Source organism: Athene cunicularia, assembly GCF_003259725.1.
Source record: "Athene cunicularia isolate RWA chromosome 5 unlocalized genomic scaffold, athCun1 chr5_part3, whole genome shotgun sequence".
NCBI classification, from domain to species: Eukaryota; Metazoa; Chordata; class Aves; order Strigiformes; family Strigidae; genus Athene; species Athene cunicularia.
Genome location: NW_020799103.1, coordinates 3604103 through 3620985, shown reverse-complemented (window position 1 = coordinate 3620985; position 16883 = coordinate 3604103).

Sequence of the window (16883 nt, the reverse complement as noted above, 5' to 3'; positions counted from 1 at the left end):
CTGCAAGGAGCCGGGGACCTCCAGGAGACGACAGTTCTATCCTGTTGTCCCTGCCGGGGTGGCTGGGACACGGCAGGGGATAACCAGGAGCCCTTCGACAGCTCTTCCTGTGAGCACAGCACTGCAGAGTAACTGCGGACATGACCCTATCCAACGTACTTCTGCACTGCTTGGATCAGCCCCAACGACATGACAAGCACATATGCTGCTGCTGGAAATTTTATGTGAAAAAAACCCAGCCTAGATTGTAGTTTATAGTTCTTTTCAGCAGGACTGCATGAAGCTAATGACACAGAAAGCCATTTGGGTTAAATTGTGAAACTGAAAGATGCAGCACCTGCTTTTATGCTTCATGTGTTACTAAAAATACTTCCCTTCTGAAATGCAACATAAATGACAATACACAAGAAAACTCTACAATGACATTGGTGACATTATTAAGGCGGGTTTTATCAGTGTCCCTGTACACAGAAAGATGACGAAAGGATAGCGGAAACAGAAGACATCATTATGCCATTGCTTAAACCCTTGGTGCATCCATATCTGAGGTAATTCATTGCCCTCCTGGTTTCTCCATGTAAAAAAGGGGATAATGATAGGTTTTAGACAGGAAAGATGAGAATGATCCAAAGTATGGAAGAGCTTCCATATGAGGAGAAATTAAATAGCATCTATTTATCCTGAAAAAGAAACTCCTGAGGGAAGAAACATGGCAAAAAGATGTGAAAGAGGCAAATCAAGAGAAGTACTTCCAACAGACAGATGAGATGGAGGGCTTTATCAAAAATAAGAGTGCTGAATTTAACTGAAATCTAACATTTCAGGGGAAGGTGTGGAAGCCAGACAAGGTCAATGGTTCAAACAGGGTGTTATGTTGACCCCCCTGGGGACAGCAGCTCTGGGGCTGCTGGGGACCACGTGGTGCAAAGGCCACCCAGACCGGTTGCAGGCAGTGATGTCACCTACACCGGGGAATAGCCTGTGGTCAGAACATCCTCGCCCCCAACCCACGTCACCTCAGGCAATGGGTACCTCACCGGGCACGGGGCACTCTGGGGTGGCTGTCTTCAGGATGTGCTGCTGGGACCTCTAAGGAGCCTTCTTCTCGTGGGTGCAGCTCACATCATTCAAACAGCACATTTATTCTTAAACATTTTCCCCCTCCACTCTTCAAAATCAAACAAAAAGCCCTGACTCAAGCAATTTTTTTTACCAGTGAAAAGAGAGCATTGCCAAAGAGTATAAACCCCTGTAGAGATTTTACTTTTGCTATTGATTTTATGCGTGAGATGCTTAGCTACTCTGATAATATCTGACAGTATAAGAAGCCAGAGAGAGAATAGAAAGGTTAATACAGCAACAATGTCACCAGGATAAGTGGTAAAATTTTTGGATATTGTGGTTTTAAAGCTGACTGAAATACCTCATTGTTTATCAAGCTGAGAAGTGTTTTGACAAAAAAAAAAAATCCCCCTCCCATTGAGCAGTTTTAATTTCTTATTGTTATTTCTGTGAGAAGGATGTGCAAGGTAAAATGGAATATATATTAGAGAGCTATAAATGCTTCAGAAAAGGAAAAATGTAAATGGCAGAAATCTAAGTGGTGAACTGAGGCATTCACAGTGAAGGTACATACGTTTCCTACCTTGCTAACAGATTGCTACGTAACTTATGTTGCATTAGCACTATGGCAGTTTCTCAAGTGTTAAAAACCCTCATTGAAAACAGTTTTTGAATAAAGAGATCTCTGAATGACTGTATTGCTCCTCTGGGACAATGCAGACCAGAAGGCCTGGGGACAGGGGACAGCGCGTCCTCAGCTCCTCTGGAGCCTCAGCAGATACGCAGCCAGACCTGCCCTTTCAACAAAAAGCTGCTCTACCAAGCAAGGCTACTCTCTGAAGACATCCACCCAAAACAAAACCTAAAGCCAAATGTTTTCTAGAAGAATGTTCTTTTCAAGGGTAAATTGCTTTTAAAAATAAATAGATGTTTAACTGAAAGGTTGGCTGTAGTTTGGGTGCTTCCTGGCTTTGGTTGCCCTCCCAGGGGTAACAGTTTGGATCTTTTTGGACTGAGGAGCGACCTGAATTCAATGTCAGTTGTTTCCTGGGGAAGTGCTTTTATATCAAGGGTCTTCAATATAAAGCATAAGCTAATGCATTTTAAAAGTGCAGATCTGGACAGTTGAGCTCTGGAGAACAGGCACGAGTCCCAGCATGATCCCACCCTTCCTGCTTCCAGCTGGTTAATAACAGCACCTCAAGTGGGGCAAGGTTTTAGGGCTTACCCTTCTAAGCAGACCATTGCTCCCCATCCGTGGTCCGGAGAGCCTGGGCCTCACGCAGGTCTTCACACCAGTGGTCCGGCCCTGAAAGACAAGGAGGTGCAGTGTCTGACCTGTGCCGGACTGCCTCTGCACAATATCTGACCCCAGATGGGCCTAGGTTTGGGCTTTCGAATTATGTGGCAGAAATATTTATTCATTTAAAAAATTAGTGCTTTCCATAGAGACTAAAATACCTTTTGTTTCAGCTCATTTAGTCCAGCAAGTCTCCCCACTGTAACTGTAACCACTCTGCTGTCAGGGACTACAGCTACTGCAGAGTTAGAGAAACAAAAAATACACATTTGAAGTGACAGCATGCAGAAAGTGAATGGGGGTGAAATATAATTAGCTGAGGCAAGGACAAGTAGGTAAGTCTCCATAGTCATAATTTATGTGGGATATTGTTATAGTTATTACCATGCAATTTAACTGGAATACACCAGAGCAATTTTCGTATCTTAAAACATGCAGATGCACTCATATGTATATGAGAAAAGTCTCAGAACTCAAATCATCCAAAATAATCAAGAAAGTTATTATGATAAACAGCACAATTAACACAGGGATCACAAGGGATGAGTCTCCATTTCTGATTATCTAAAGATAAAATGAAAACATTATTAAAACTTTAGTGTAGAAATGGTAGCTCTGTTCACATCCAGCACTCTGTAGTCTCTGTCAGTCCCACCTCTGCTGTTTCTTTGCCAATCTCAGAACCAACAAAATGTGTAGATCTGAGATCTGCTGAACTGTCAGAGGACACACACGGTTCTGAAAAAATAGTTGGATTGACCGTGCTAGTCAAATTTTATTTTTTTTTTTAAACTACAGAGGAGCAGTCTTCAATTGCTAAAGAGGAGGAGGAAGTATGGTCACATATATGTGTACAAACTGCTGGGGACTTAAAGTTGCAAAGTAAAAAATGGTGATTTGTGATGGTCTGTGCTGCCATCCTTCATTTACAGGCTTCTTTCTAATATTGCTGTTGATACAGTATTGCTCTCATCAGCTGTATAAATTATTCCTACCAGTAAGATGAAACACAGTGCTACCATTTCAACAAAAGGAGACATTCATCATTTTAATTCACGTTTAAATTGTTGAAGATTATCCACTGTCCATTAGATTTCAACAATATTCAAATGTAAGCTGTTCTAATCATATGCTAAAATACAATAATCGCCAACTCTCAGAACCATCCAGAAGAAATCTGTCACTCCTACACTGATCATGTTACTACCTCCTTCAGTTTCTTTCTCTTCTGTCCCTGTACTTCTGTGTGCCCACTGTGTTTTCGACTTAATATGCAGCCAACACTTGACTCCTCAGAGTTGCCTACTTAAGGTGAACAGCTTGTGTCTATACATGTTTCAGTCTAGTAGATATGGCTTAGAAAGAGCTGCTCTTGTCTTGGGGCATGAGGAGAGGCTGGAAGAGCTCATGAGGTTTACTGTTGTCTTTAAAAATCTGTCCCTCAAGCTCAAAAATGTTGATTTGGAAAGGGAGCACTCAAGGAGGGATGAAGTACCTGTGCTGTCAGCACCACTTCTGACATTTCTGAATCACAAAATCATTCTCTGTCTATTGCCCATGCAGTCAAATAACAGCAAAATGAATCTCTAGATAATGCAATTTAGTGGTTTTATCTTTTTCATTTTGAGCCTAGAGGTGAGTTGGGACCTTCTCTGAGTTAGCCCAGTGAGCCCCGTTGCACTGAGTCTGCCTTCCCAGCAAATGACTCTCTGCAGTTAAAGCAAGAGCCCCATAAAAGTCTTACAAATTAAGGCTTATGCATGGGTTTTTTGATCCATATTTTACATACGTTATTTCAGGGGTGGGGTTTTATGTAATTTTTGTCTAATACTGTGCCAGTCCATGTCTGTAAACATTTCCTTCCCTCTGTTTGCTGAATCATGCCTGGAATCCATATTAGAAGTCAAGTGTAAAAAAAAGGAGGAGAAGCTGTGCTACAGGCAGCTGTTTTTGTCAGTGCCCTTTCTTTCCCCGAAATAAAAGTCACACAAAAACTTAAAATCTTGCTAGGCCTCTACTCCTTACTGTCAACATTATTTCCCTCCAGATCTGTAAAAGGGCAAATTTTTTCCTAGCAACAGCATTAACCCATTCACAGGGTTTTGAAAATAGGCTTTCTGTCTTTCCCATAGCTGACAGCACCTTTTGCTGTTCCTACATGCCTGTGGTTTAGCGTGTTACAGTCTCTCTTTAGCATTAGGAACTATTTCACAGCAACTCCAAAAAGAGCAGAGAAACAGTAAAGCTTGACACTCGCCAGAGCGTTCGTTCTGCTCTAATCAAGGCACTAAATAACAGAGCGAGGAAAGAGCTATTGATAGCACTTCAGAGGCAAATGATACAAATATACAGCTACAGCAGAAAGTTTTATAATCCAGTATTAATTTGAATATGTGGGAATATTCTGACACAATCTCAAGTCAATAATTAGGCTACTAATTGACAAGACACTTGTCTCAATAAGAGTCATGATCATACTCCTTAATCATTGCACAATCCTCCTTGAATAGAGGTAAGACAGGTCAGCATAACCACATAAGAAAGATCTACATTTCATTTCACATATATAAAAATAGATACAGAGATATATTTTGTGGCAGCACCTAAAATGCTTTATGTATTTTTTTAGCTTCTCAACCAAATCAAACTTTATTCCTTTTTCACAGATCACCAACTCAATAATCTGATTTCCTGTCATCACTGTGAGGCACCGACACATTTATCTGCATCTCCTAACAGACTCTTGGCTAGGGAGCTGAAGCCAATATCTAGGGGCACTATTTCCCTCTCTTATTAGCAATGTACAAAGCATATTTTCAGATAATTGGGTTTCAGGAGCCACATGCTCCTGTCTGCAGTTGAACTGAACTAACTTCATCACACTTGCTGATGAAGAACCGTGGCTGTACATCACCTGCTGAAGGCCTGACCAGGCACTTGCCTGTGCTGGCAAGCAGCGAAGCTGATTCCTAACAGCAGCTCTTTGAATTTTTTCTGCATTGTTGTAGTTTCAAAACTGTGGTTGACTCATCCTTTGCTGTCCTTGAGGTCCTAATAAATAGTCCTCACACAGTGTAGGAAAATACTAAACAACAACATATACGAACCTGTCAGGTTTGTATGACATGGACCTTGATTGAAACCCTTATGTCTCTGCCCTGTCACCTCATGTCCCAGGTTCTACCCAAGGATGGGGAGTTTGTAAGACATCAATGGCTGACAGTGGTTCATTGGTCTAAAGTGCTTGGGAGTCACGGGGTTATTGAGTTATATAACCTTAATGATGTTAAGAGTGGCCTGTGGAAATCCTGTCTATCTTTGGGGAAGGACCTGCACAAAAACATGGACCATAACAACCAGACTGGTTGAGGCTCAGCTCCAAATCTGAATGGGTCCTTCGCTACCAGAGACAATACATAACACTGTTATGCTACACCAGAAAAAAAAAAAAAAAGGAAGAATATAAAAGTTAAACAATGCTTTCTTTTTTCATATACATGCAAAAATGTGGTATCTGTGTATTCAGATGACAGGCAATTCCAAAAGGAAGTGGATGTTATTTAAAACTAACTCTAGACCAACGGGTAATCTGAGTATTTTATCATAGTGCTACTAAGATTTAGTGAGCTACTAACATGCGTAGAATCCATTGATATTTCTCATTCAAGTCAAAGGTGAAACCTAAAGATGTGTATTTCATATGTCAGTGCTGAAATGAAATGAGGAATAGAAAACCCATGTGATTTCTGCAATATTTCTTGCCAATTAAGAGGCATTTTATTGAAACTGTTCACAAGAGTTCTTAATTCAGAAATTATCAAAGGAAGTCTCCAGAGCACTGATTACAGTGGGTCTCCAGAAGTGTGGGGTTTTTTTGTTGGGTTTTTTTTTCAAAAGGAAGCAAGAGACAGAATCTTGCAATCTGCCCCTTGACCTATGATCTCCTTGCCAGCAGATGATGTGAATTTGGAAAGGGGAGACTGGACAAGCACTTGAAAGAGATCTACTGAGAGCACTTAAACAGCCAAACTGCATTAGACTTGGACAAGCTCTTCAATCAAAACCACTTTGAGACTAGGAGAGTAATATCATCTCGAAATATCATAGATGCATGCCTTGTTCTTTCTTTACTCTAAGGGACTTACTATGGCCACTGCTGGAGACAGGATGCTGAGATGTGCCTTCCTCTGAGCCCTTATGGTTATTCTTATGTTCCAGTGAAGTCACAGTAAAAGCCCTGTTGGCAGGAAAGCTGTGTTGGCTTCATGTCGGCTTCATGTCGGCTTCATGTTGGCATGAACCATGTGTTTAGCTGCCCAACTATTTTTTTTGATATTTTCTAGTTTTTAGCGCTTCAGTTACCTCTCAAATCTGTATCTACAAAGTAATTAATTCCTAGCAATACATAAATGGCTATTCCGCTGAGTTTTAGATGGACTATGTCTCAGGTGCTTCAAACAACATCGAGGTGAGAGGACTTCCCTGATACTTCTGTGATACACCTGAGAAAGTTGTGGCACATCCAGAGCAATTTCTCTGCCTTGCACTTCTGTCCACATACACATCATCATCCTTTTTTTTTTATTTATTACTTATATTTTTGTGTGTTGGTTTTACTTTTCACTACTGTGAAGTTACATAAGGTGATTAATGCTCTCTGGCTGTGTAATGACTTTGTTTGATTTGTGAAAATATAATTAGAGAAGAAAGAAACCGCCCTTAGAAAAAACCGTGAGACCAGATGGAAAGGTATGTCTTGGGTGTGGGAATGGTTACACAATAGTTTTGGGGAAACAATCACTTGGTGATTTTGCTCTCTTCCTCTGCTTGCTCAATGATGACCTCAGTGACCAGTGTCTCTTCGTAACTATCGGAAATGTTCAGGAGAGAAATTCATTAGGGAACTTTGCCCTTCTTGGCCAATAGATTCATCTGAGTTGAGCTTATCCAAACCTTTTAGCTGACCAGGGAAGTCCTTCCCCATAACTTTAGTATTTATCAGAGGGTTTGGTTCAGTTTCAGAGGACAAATCATCAGGCTGGCATCTCCACACCCAGGTGGGAGTGAATACAGACCAACCTCTGCCAAAATAATAACAATAATAGAGAGATGTGTTGACTAGTACTTGTGCTCAGCCACTTCCTCCACTAGTGAAGCAGGAAATGAAAGGGAGAGTTTCAGAAAACAATAGCAATGCAGAGTCATCTATTAGCATTTACTACTGACACCTTGCAGTGGGGCCTTCATTAATTCAGTGGTATAGATTTAGGACTATACATCTTGCAACAGGCCTCAAAGTCCATTTGCCTTTTTCCATAGGATTTGGAACAGCAGTAGTAAGTGCATGAGGCTGTGTGACTCTCACTGTCCAAAAAGCTGTACAGGGACCTGAGCCTGAACATAAGGAATTAGATATTGCGTGAACCTGAAAAAGACTGACATTTCAGAGAAGTTATAACTTCAATTGCCTGAAAAGTTTTCCTCCTAAAAATATTTCCAATAAATCACAGAATTATCTAGGTTGGAAAAGACCTTGAAGATCATCCAGTCCAACCATTAACCTCACACTGACAGTTCCCAACTGCACCAGATCCCTCAGTGCTGGGTCAACCCAACTCTTAAACTCTTAAAGTCCCCAGGGATGGGGACTACACTACCTCCCTGGGCAGCCCATTCCAATGCCTCAACCCATTCTGTAAAGAAATGCTTCCTAATATCCAGTCTAAACCTTCCCTGGAGCAGCTTGAGGCCATCCCCTCTTGTCCTGTCGCTGGTTCCTTGGCTCCAGAGACTCATCCCCCCTCTCTGCCCCCTCCTGGCAGGGAGTTGCCGAGGGCCAGGAGGTCTCCCCTCAGCCTCCTCTTCTCCAGACTGAACCCCCCCAGTTCCCCCAGCCGCTCCCCAGCAGACCTGTGCTCCAGACCCTGCCCCAGCTCCGTTGCCCTTCTCTGGCCACGCTCGAGTCATTCAATGGCCTTTTTGGGGTGAGGGGCCCAAAACTGAACCCACTCATCGAGGGGCGGCCTCCCCAGTGCCGAGCCCAGGGCTCAGATCCCTTCCCTGTCCCTGCTGGCCACGCCAGTGCTGACACAAGCCAGGATGCCACTGGCCTCTTGGCCCCCTGGGCACACTGCTGGCTCCTGTTCAGCCGCTGTCAATCACCCCCCAGGACCCTCTGTGACTGGCAGCTCTCCAGCCACTCCTCCCCAGGCCTGTAGCCCTGCTGGGGGTTGTTGTGGCCCAAGGGCAGCCCCCGGCATTTGCCCTCAGTGAAACTCCCCCAGTTGGGCTCAGCCCATGGCTCCAGCCTGCCCAGGTCTCTCTGCAGCCTCCCCACCCTCGAGCAGACCAACACTCCCACCCAACTGGGTGTCATCCGCAAACTGACTGAGGGTGCCCTCGATCCTCTCCTCTAGATCATCAATGAAGATGTTAAACAGGAGTGGCCCCAAAACCCAGCCCTGTGGGATACCACTCATGACCAGGTGTCCAAGGGCACTCAAAATCTCAGAAAGGCACCACTTCTTGCAGGTTTTCCCAACTACCTTTCAAAGTCAAAAGATTATGGCTTGATTTAAGCAGTATGTATTAGCATGGCAGGGGAGATCTCGGTGCTATTCACCAGAACTGCATTGGTTTATGTAACACTGAGCAATTTATCACATCTGGCAAGAATTAATGGGCCATCTTCCTGCATGGATACAACAATCATTTCCATCTAACTTTCAGATAAAAATCCTAAAAAAAATCAGTATTAAAATAGGTCTGTCTACTTTCCCATCCCAGGATTCTTCTACCTCTCTGGTTAAAACACCCTGGTTTTTCTAAGACACAGAATTTCATTTGGTCTGAGAATCCAGTGACCAAGATAGGGTGCAATACAAATAATTTCCTCCAGCTCCAGTGTGATCCCAGAAGCTTTCAGCTGGAGACATTTCAGAGCTGGAATCAGTTCTATACAGTTCTGAAAAGCATCAAGCCAAGTTTTGACATGTCATAAAATATTTATGTCTAACTTGGGAACTTGTGTAGCAACTGAAACAGGATTAAAAGGAAAAAGAGCCAGTCAGTATGGTGTGGCTACACATAAAAAGGTTCTCATTCACTCCTTTTCACTATTGAATCTTAATTTTGCTACAACATCATATTGGTTCAATTTAAAAAACAGCCCCACCACCACCCCCAAACCAAATCCACAAAAAATGAAGAGTTAGGAGCTATACTTTGGGTCTCATCCTACTCTCCAGCAAAGCCAGGGTGTACACAAGGTTGATTCCTTTCAGTCTTAGAAACACTTGTTAGTTCACAATCCAAATTACCTATACTGTCTTGTTTAAACAGAAATGCTGAGAATTTTAAATGTTAGGGAAAAAAACCTCAGGATTGTATAGTCTGAGATTTCTCTGTTTACCTTCCCAAAGGTTCCCTCGTTTCTCTCAATGTTAAAGTCCATACACATGTATTTGTGACATCAAGAAAATCATGGGATTTCAGAAGCTTCCCAGCATTTCCTGGTAGAGAGAACCAGTTGGGACACAAATCTAGTATTGATTAATTGTTATCTTAATATGCTATTTATATTTCAAACGTCTACTTAATTAGATGGCTAGATGCGGCAGAGATCACAGGGAGATATTTATTATTTATTTATTATGAAGGAAACATTTTCAAAATCTTATTTACTTCTGAAAAATGAATGGGACTGAGTAACCAGTGCCAGAGATGAGTAATCAGTGCCAGGTTAATCATGCTTCACTGGCTTGCAAGGGATGAGAAGCTCACCGACATAGCAGCTCATCAGCCCAGACTTACCCTCTGCCTGGCTCAGCGTCTCGTCACTGTGGATTCCCACTGTGCTGCTTTCCACCACCTCAGATGGCCATGTCAGTTAAGTGGATATCAACTATTTCTGGCTTTTTGAGGTAGATGTTTCCTTCTTCATCTTATAAAGGTGCTTCAGTTGTGCCCGTGACACAAGCCATAATTCAGACTGGCAAATGCTATTCAGTTCCATCAGGCATACTGATGAGGTTTCATGGCTTAGGCAAATTTCCTAACTCTATGTTTCTTCTTCGTGGGGAATTATTGGCCAAGAGCTCATGAGTGAGCAGGGCACTCTTTCCAGGCGAGAAGAAGGTCTGTTCATTGCCCAAGTAGAAATTCAGATGTTAGAGGGGTGTTCAAGTAAGGTCCAGCGATGCAGACACAGTTAGGGGACATTGCACCTGCCAGACCTGCAGCAGATATTAATGCTGCTTAGAAAAAGGGGTCATGAACAGAGATGTCAGACTCTGAGACTCCTAAGGAGATGACGCTGTCAGCAAAAGGCCAGGCAGACCCCCGAGACGGGAGAACGTGCCGGGAGGTTTCCTTTTGCTGGGAATGCAGTTTTCCCTGTGGGGAGTGGGGGTTGCCGGCCGCACACCTGCCTCCTCTGCAGCTTCCCAAGTGCCTCCCCAGATGGGAGCATTTGCTGGAGATGGCCTACACTGCTCCCAGCAGTTTCCTGAGCCCTGTGGCTGCTGTCAGGGGAAGGAACAGTATGTGAAACATGGCATAATTTCATTTCAATAAAAGGAAGCAGATAATGGATAAAATAATGTTCATAGTCCCCGTGTGTGGCTCAATACTGGTGCTTAAAAGCATTGTTTGAATACAGTGAACCAGCAATAAGCACACAGAGAGGAGTTTTTAAATGCTTCTAAATTGCACTGCAAAAAATTCCCTGCATTTCCTCCCAGTTTTCATAGCCTCCATCACCATGACACATAAATAATTGATGTAGTGCCTTGCTTCACGTACCTTCTTGTTCTTGAAGCAGTTGGGCTGCTCTGCACTTTGAGTGTTCTCCTTTCACTTGGACACTTGAAGAGCTCATATTAAAAAGCAAAAGAGCTTTGTTGAAACTTCACCCATGACAGGCTACAAGCCAGGACAGAAGCCCTGGAGCTACAAGCTTTGCCATGCCTGAATTCTAGAGACCTGACCCCAGTAAATGCCCTCACATGCCTACACCCTCCGTCTGAAGTGCTGGGTGAGAGTGAGGGACCTCGGAAGGGGATCCAGCCCTCCAGGCAGCCCGTGCTGCCCTGCGGCCAGGGTGCTGCACAGCCTGTGCCTTGGAGGTGGCCCCTGGGGAATGAGGTTTCCTCTCCTGCCTGCCCTTCAGCAGCCAGCTGCCCTGTTTGGGGCAGCATGCAGGCAAGGCTTGTCTGGGATCCAGTGCCAGGAAAATCCTCCTTCAAATAAGAACCTTCAGGCTTTTCCTTCCATAAAGAGATCAGGGAGCACTCTTTTAAAACATGATTAGAAGAGGTGATGGAGCTGTGACAGTTAGTCAGTCACAAACCAATTAGAGTGCTCACCAGAACATGAGGACTTCCCTTAGCAGCCCAAGGACAGTTGTGCCTTTGATGTTAAATCCTGAAACACCAACCCCCCGACCAGGTAAATCATCCCAGGAGCAAGACCAATGCTCAGGACCCCTCCAGGACTCCAATAAACACCCTAGGTGGTAAGTGCCACTAATGTTTTCTTCTTCTCTTTGGCCCAGTAAAATCTGAGTCATATTCTGGGAAGTGGAAGATTCAAATACATCATAAACATAATTTGATCTGCAATATGGAAATGGGCTAAAATAATTTCTAAAATATGAAATGAAAGGTTAAGTCTTTCCTCCTGCTTCCGCAGCCTCTTCTCCCACCTTGTTTCCTAGAAATGTTTATTTGTATTCTCAGATGGAGAGCCACTGTAGCCAGCCACACGGGGAGTTCACCGAAACACCTCCACTGCCCAAACTTCAGCAAGCTTCTTGCAGCAGCATAAAAACCTCAACATTTGCTGTATCAGTGAGAGAGAGAGAGAGAGAGACATAATGTGCTGCACATTTTAAACAACTTATTGATCTCCTGTGGACCTAAGGTGAGCAAAGAGAAAGCCTGGAAATTTGTCCTGCAGTGAGACAGGGAGTGAGCTGTATATTGACAGGATGTCTTAATACAGTTACAAAATTAAATGAAGGGCACTGAAAGAGGGATATTCTGTCACCTAGTCACTTCTTTTGTGAAGCCACACATACCACAAAGTTAATTAAAGCTTCTACTCTGAGAAAAAGGAATGTTCCATTTGGTAAATTTAGAAACAGCTGGTTAGTTTTATCCATTACTTTTGTGCTAACATCAGTTGAGCTCATTCAGCTCTCTCTTTTTATGAAGCTGTCCTTCCTATGCTACCTGATAGCTACTAATTGCTGCAACTACATTTCTGAATTGCAAATTTTCTGCACTGATAAAAACTTTGATTGCCTGTCAGCTACACATAAGGAAAAGATCACCAGTGCTAAATGAGGTGTTCCACGCTTGGATAATAATGCCTAATGAATTATTCAAAAAAGAATGCTTGAATGAAGCAAACAATTTGAAGGGTTACTAGCAGCCGTAACAGTTCAACAGCCAAAAGAACAAAAGTATCATCCTGAAAATTACACTAATGATTAAAAAATGCGTATTAATTCTACATTTGGAGAAAAAAGAAATGCCAATCTGATTTTAAAGGTTAATCATTATTTTTTCACTAATGCTCTAATCTCTGGGAAAAACACCCTTTACCAATATTTTGGGACATATAATATTATGACATAACATATTTATATAATTTTCCAGGCATTAACCCTCTCTGCAAATTCCAAATTTCGCTGTAAAAGAATTGAAAGCCCTTTTGGAAAGCTATTACTGTCCACAGGATTCTTTCTATTGCTTTAAATGAACCTCGGATCAGGCCCACTTTCCAGCACAGCAGCATCAGACTGGTTGCACTGTGGTCAAGCACCACTAAAGCTGCTCTCAAGAGATGAGTTGTCAAGTCAGAGCCCAGTCTCAGCTGCACTAAAACACAGTCCAAGTGTCTGAATTACTCCAGACTGACTTCAGTGTGGTGAAGCCAGAATCTGGCTCTCACCATTCATTTTATGAAGAGATTTGCTAAATGAGAAAACAGGTGATGGAAACAAGACCCACATGCTAAAATTATAATAAAAGTAATGGCTATATTCATATAATTGCTGTAATAAAAAACTCTTTCCAGCCTTGATCTGATTGTATCTTTAAAAAAGAGTGGATGGCTAATGGGAAATAAATATTCTGTCTAAATGCTGCTCGCTAAAGAAGAAGGAAAAAAGAAAAAGAAATCCTTAACAAACCATGTGAACTTCACGGATGTCCAGTGCTGACACATTTTCAGCTTTCATAAAAAATATGTTTCCCAGACCAAAAGTGATAATTTATTATGACAGACTCTCTCTGGTTGCCAAAAAAACAAGAAAAATCTGAGAACTAAATCCTAACAAACATCTCCTGTAAAATATTAGCATTACATAAACATGAAAAATAACAGCACAATGACAGTGACACATTTATTTGCTTTGCTGTTAAAAATTGTTCCATTTGGAACTGAGCTAACGGAGACACACCATCGTATGCAGAGAGGTCTCCCAATGATAGTGCAATGTTGACTATGCTAAGGAAGGATTTGTGAAATAGCATTTATTAAAATGAAGCCCAGTCAACCACTTATCTATCTCTGTTGCAATTTTACAGCTATAAAGCCTTTGGTATTAGACGCCAATTAGTGATTTTATTATAAAGATGTTCAATGTCAAGATAACACTTCTTGTTTCTGGCAGTGACACTGAATGGTGGATAGAAGAAATGACTTCAGGAAAGCTTAGCTGACCATCTGCTTAGGCCTGCTCACTCACTGATGATTAATCCTTTCCCTCGAGGACAATGTCTCCATGTGTTTCTCTTGCTGTCTTTTTAATGTCACAAAAAGAGGTTGATAAACACATTCAAGTCACAATTAAAAAACATTTTAACTGACCAGTTGCCACTGATGATATTATTAGACAGTTTTAGTCAGTGTTGTAACAGTGTGTTTAGTGGTGTTGATGTGAAGTGGAGATGAAGTTTCTTTAACGCGCCTCCTACCTATTTTTATGTTTAAGTGACATTTAAATGTTTACCTTGAAGCTTGCAAACAAGTAGTTTGGAAGGAGCATGGGGAGAGGGTCATTTTTCACCTTACAGAAGCAAAAACTCTGGAAACAGTATTTGCACGACTTCAAGGTGCCTGCTGTGTTCCCTTGCCTGGGGTGGGGGAGGAGGAGGAAGAGGAGGAGCAAACGACACAACAGAAATTTTTAGGTAGATTGCAGTGATTACTTCTAGACCCGTACATGCTTCTGCCAAATGCACAAGTGATTGATTTCCCATTTCCTTACAACAGGTCAGAGCACAGTAGTGGGCTCATGGGCCCCATGAACACGTGGGAGTCACACGTGTGCAGGGACATCCCACTGGTGACATGGAAGCTGTTACAGTAATGAACAGAGCAGTGCTGGCTATTACCTGCCCTCTCTTCTCTCACGGACAACAGTATGAATTTTTCTCTGTGTGGGAGTCAGTTCAATGCTCACTACTTTACAGAACTGTCCTGATGGAAGAGGTGATTAGTGAGGGACTAACCACTGACAAGTGAGAGGACCAGCTTTCATGAGGACTGGAAGTTGGAGAGCTCAACACCTCTGGCCACAAGATTACTTTCTATTTATATGCTCAAACATGGATTTAGGGGGCCAATTTCCAGTGCTCAGGGCCTGACCTTTCCTCTCTTCCCCAGCTTTTTAATACAGAGCATACTTTCATTCCTCCAGTTTATCTGTATGTGCAAACAACAGAATCACGTTTCTTGGCAGTTCCAGAATGGAAGCACTATAATTCCCAATTTCCAATATCTGGGCTGACTTATTTATCACCTACCTGATTTAAAGCAAATTTGGCCAGTGGAAGAGTTGATGATGATCTGCTTGCAACTTATTCCAAATATTGTACTGCACCTATGACAGCAGTGGTTTTCAGACTCCTTATCCACATCATTATATTTATTTTCATGAAGTGTCACAGTGAGAGTATATCAACCCCAGTCAAATCAAATACATTGAGCAGCTGATAAATCCAAAAACAAATAAACTCAAAGGAAGCATAAGGTCTAGTGCTATGAATCTACTTTATTTCCGTGAAAGGCATCATGAGTGGCATCGACTTCACAATTCTAGTGATGAATTTGAGCATCTCCATACAGATCACCTCTCAGAGTTTCCTTTACCTTTTCCAGACCTATATCTACATCATTGCCTCTCATTAGATTAAGAGACTTAAACCGTCCTATGACTTGGTGGCATTTCTACATCTCGGAAAGTTTCCAAACTAACAAACACACAGCCTTTCAGTATCAAAGCCAGTCAGTGTTTTTTAGGAGTCTGACCCAGAGAAGTGTTACTGCCCCTTCTGTGGCTATATGGGGTGGAGCCAGACACTTGGTACAATCACATCCTCCCCTTGTAAGCTGTCGTATCTCCATGGGAATTTTGTTTATTAATTGATGTCACGATATGGCCCTCAATGGTCCTACCTCTCCTCTTATAATGCCTTAGTTTCACATGCACACATAAGGCAGGGCAAACACACTATAATCACCTGGCAAAGTTATTAGATATGTCAATAATACCATCTTCAACATGAAAAGATAAAGAAAAGGCTCTCGTGTTGAAACAGAAACATTTACTACTATTTTAGCTCAAATCTGCCCCCAAATATTCTTAACAGAAAAGGTAATCTTTTCAGTACCACAGACCTTAGAAATTAATGTAAGATGTGACACAATAGGAAGCCAATAAGTTATGAGGGAGGACATAAGAAGAAGAGAAGCAGAAAGTAGTAACTTGTTGAAGGCAGATTTGACTTCTGATTTCACTGACAAGATAAGGAGAAGGATTTTCAAAAGCCCTGGGGTGACTTAGAAAACCAAGTCCCATTGACTTTTAATCAATCAGACATTTTTGAAATTCATGCAGATAACGAGTAAGCAAGTTTACAGTCCAGTCCAACCTGTACTGAAGTTGATGGTAATGTTTGCTTTATGAAATATAGATCCAGTCCATAATTAGATTTCCTGTAGGCATTGCAGAGAAAAAAAAAAAAAAAAAAAGTGGTTTACCAGTTCAGAAGGAGCATTTCATGGCATGAATGCGAAGACACAGTTCTGGAAAGAGAAGACAAGCAGGATGCTATGACTCACATCACTGGTGGATCAATGTAGGTAGCGTGAGATAGCAACATTAGGCATGACAAGAAGGAAAGGCCATACAGCCTGAAGATCATGAGAACAGGTAAGAAATTGGTGTGGCACGGAAGAGATTCAATGAAGGAATGCAACAGAGGAGGAGAGGTGGTTATAGAGGTGTGCCTTTGAGACTTTTTTGGCTGAACTGTTTTGTCCATATGATGGCAGCAGGAATGGATACTGAAACTGTATTTTCTCATTAACCAAAAAATAGGTAATAAAGAAAAGGACAGGATTTAACATTCTGTATCAGTGAGAAAACCTGGTGCCTATAAATGGTTTGTTTGAAAATCATCAGGGTATATATACCAATTTTCAGTGGAATCACATAGATGTTTTATAA